This window comes from Chelon labrosus (assembly GCF_963514085.1).
Source record: "Chelon labrosus genome assembly, chromosome: 5".
NCBI classification, from domain to species: domain Eukaryota; kingdom Metazoa; phylum Chordata; class Actinopteri; order Mugiliformes; family Mugilidae; genus Chelon; species Chelon labrosus.
Window position 1 is genome coordinate 9,232,040 of NC_140341.1, and position 3,838 is coordinate 9,235,877.

Sequence of the window (3,838 nt, forward strand, 5' to 3'; positions counted from 1 at the left end):
TCTTGTAAAGTTCATCTTCTGTAACCGCTTGTCCTGTGAAGGGTTACGGGGCTAGGGGATGGAGCCTATCCCAGCTGTCATTGGGGCGAGAGGCGGGGTACACCCTGGACAGGTCTCCAGTCTATCTCAGGGCTAACACAGAGAGACAGACAACCATTCACACACACCTACAACCAATTTAGAATCAATAAACCTAATGAGCATGTCTTTGGACGGTGGGAGGAAGCCGGAGTACCCAGAGAGAACCCACGCAACATGCAAACTCCACACAGAAAGGACCCAGTCGGCTGATGGCTGATTCAAACCCAGAACCTTCTTGCTCAGTGCTAATCACCACGCCACTGTGCCGTCCGAGTAAATCAAATATAAGACTCGCAAATAAATGTCTAGACAGAATCGATGCAGCAGAGCCAGACTGCTGTATCTGACGTGAGTTCCTCTCTTGCGGTGAGGCTTTCCATACGTTAGTTTACTCTCTTTGCTATGATGATATTGGTTTCCTTTATCCCCTCTTTGAGACTCCTCGACAGTCACATTCTCCACCTGTCCACCAGGTGTCCTCGGTGTGTTTCCACCTCATCCTCACATCCACCTGCACACCTGCTTCTCCTTACCTCTTTTCCCTTGTGTCCTCTCGTGTGTTGCTTTTGTCTGGACTGTGACGCAATGACGATTTATTTGCACGAAGACGCACTATGTGAGTATTTCTATCCTTCAGCGATCATTCCTTAAAAATATGCAAAACCATCCCCGGCCTGCAGTTGCTTCTCCAAATTGCTGCAGCGTATTTGACAATGGTGCTTGCTCGTATGTTTTAAACATGAGCGTGTTGTTCGGACTGCTGTGATATTTTTTTTATTTTTTATTTTTTTTAAAGCTCTGTTCTCTGTGCGCATTGTAAAGCGAGGCCAGCGTTTTAGATGTATTCACTGTGAAGAGCGTTTCTGAAAAGCAGAGTGTGGATTGAAGGACAAACTGGAGAGAATAAGAATCGTTTTAAAGTATCTGTGTACACGGTCACAGCGTGTTATCTTTTTGTGTCTTCGAGGGCGCATCGCTGATCTATTGTGCGCGTCTCTCCTCTGTCTTTCCCCCTCGCTCCTTTGTGGTCGTCCTCTTTTTCTTCGCCCTCTTTCATGAAGGTCCCCGGGTCGAAGGGAGCAGCAGCTGCTCGGGGCTGTTTAGGATCCAGAGGGTTTGACCTCTGACCTTTATACTACAACACCGCGCCATCCATTTATACTCAATTTAACACAGCAATATGAGTGAGGACGGAGCGGAGCGTGGCAGGCAGGATCAATGAGGGAGCATGCCTGGAATTCAGCAGCGGTGCTTCGTCTTTACTCTCAGAGGAGGGTGAGGCTTATAGTCCCATAATAATTTCAAATTGGGGGGGGGGGGGCAAGGTGAAGACCTCAATGAATATTGGTCAATGTTTTTTTTTTTCCGGTGTATTTATTCATGTAAGTTATATTTTCTTGCATAGAAACAGCATCAAATGATGAAACTAGGGATGCACCGAAACTTTTCAGCCGAAAACCGAAAATTGCTGCGGTTGTTGCTTGCATCATCACAACATCCTGTTTCGGCCGTGTTGTTTCGGCGATAAAAGTCCGAAAATGGCCCAAAGGCGCATTTTCAGCCGAAAATTTTCGGTGCATCCCTAGATGAAACATTGATAAGCAATAAGCAAACAGGCTAATGCAGTTCAGATATAAGTCTCATAAACTGATCATGCGAGCCACTGTCTGGTTCGCCTTGGGCACAGCATCTATTTGGGTTAAATTTGGCCACGCTAACACCACCTAATGACTTCAAATAAAGAACTGACAATGGCAATATGCATGGGATGTCTGGAGAGCAGTTTTTGAAGCTCTGTGTGGATAATTCAACAATGATCATAGTGGTGACCACTAAGGCTTGATTTATACTCCATAACTACAGCAAGCGTTCCACATGGAGCCAATGCCATAGGGACCTGTGCCGAGCATTTACCTGTGCCAAAAGCATTTACACCTGTGCACTCTTGCGTTGGCGTTGTTCTGTGATTACGCCACTGAAACGCCAAGCGGCAACTAGTCAGCTCTGCCGAGTTTCACTCTGTACTTCACACAGTGGCTCCTAGAACTGAGTGGCTCGTGTTGGAGTTGAAGTTAATAAATGTGGATCAGCTTTCACTGAAATCACTGTAGAAGGTGTGAAGGAGGCTGAACCAGTGCCATCGAGAGAGAGAGAGTTGCGACACTCCCATAGACCTCCGTTGTAAAAAATGGCGGCGCTTTTAACCGCCTACTTCCGGGATTTGAAAGTCGGATTAGTTCCAAACACTGTCATTTGGGCGTTGGACCTCATTCATTTACATTGCTGCGAGTTGAGTTGTTCTAAGCTGCTGAAATATCGACCTCTTTTGAATTGTCAACTGTCTATATTGTGTCAGAGGCCCTTTGCGATGCTTATACTGGTCTTCATTTGTATATGCACAGCGTAATTATTTATATTTTATCTTGGTTGTTTCAACCAATTTTCTAGCATTGCCTGCTAGCCTGCTAATTAGCCAGCGCGACTTCCCCTGCTGTGAAGGTAGTTCGGTGATGAATCTCTACCACCTTTATAGCAACTTTTATTTAATTGAATTTTGGGATATACTAACTTTTAATTATGTGACGTGTTGGCTGTACTTAATTTGTTGTACTGTTCCTGTTCCATGTTCACTTGGCTAGTGTACAATTTGCCCAGCGCTACCTGCTGATGCTTGATGAGATGCTGATAGATTGCTATCCCGTATGTCAAGGCATTGTCGTGACTCGTGATTTGAGCGAGGGTTATTTAATTAGGAATGACGGGAATTTTAGGACTGGCGAGTTTGGCGTTGTGGTCCTGGGGGTGGCCACTCATCAGAAGAAGTGAGCTAGCTTCTAGGCGAATTCTGAACGGACCGCCATGGCAGACCTCTTTGCGTTATCACGAAGGTAGGCTAATAGCTGAATCGGAATTTATAAGCAAAATCACGGGAATCAATAGCCTAATACAGCCCAGTTGTGCTCAAATGAATATCATGAGACGTCTACCATCAGATGAATGATACGGAAAAGTTAAGTTAGAGCCTCTAAAGCCAGTGCTACTACCCATGCGAACATGAACACTAAGCTTTTCTCTCCATGTAGCCTAAAACTTATCTAAGTAAGTTTTTCATTGTCACCCTGCCTCTCCAAATGCAAAACTGACATTAACAAAAATGCAATAATGTAATAACAGCTGAAAAAGTACTTGGGTGTGTGTTTTATTTTATATTTACCGTTCAATAATGCAATCGCTGCTGTCTGTCCCATAGAAGAACATGACAGCCAGCGTATGTTTTGGAACTAATTGGGTTTACATGAACCACGTGACAGCCATAGCGGCGACATCAAAGAGTGTCGCAACTCTCTCTCTCTATGGCACTGGGCTGAACAAGGCAGACTTTCTGTGCCTGTCTCTGGCCGCCGCTGAGACACGGGAACAAGGAAGTTCATTTCAGACCAATCACAGCGGTCTGTGTTTAGTTACGTTTCGGGGGAGGTGCATTTCAGTTACGCTACGGGTTAGGGTCCATAGCTACGCCGTAACGCGATACTGTATATTAAGCTTAAGCAGACAGCTAGTGGCCTGTGAGGGCGCCCACCTGTCACTCAGAGCAGACATTTAAATGAGTCAGTCTTGGAAAATCTCAATTCCACCCCGACCGGGCAGATGGCTAGCAACCTTTGAGATCGCCCACATGTCACTCAGATAAGCCACACCTTTAATTATGCATAACTTCAAGCCTTGATATAATTTAAACGAGTGAGTCAAATTAGCA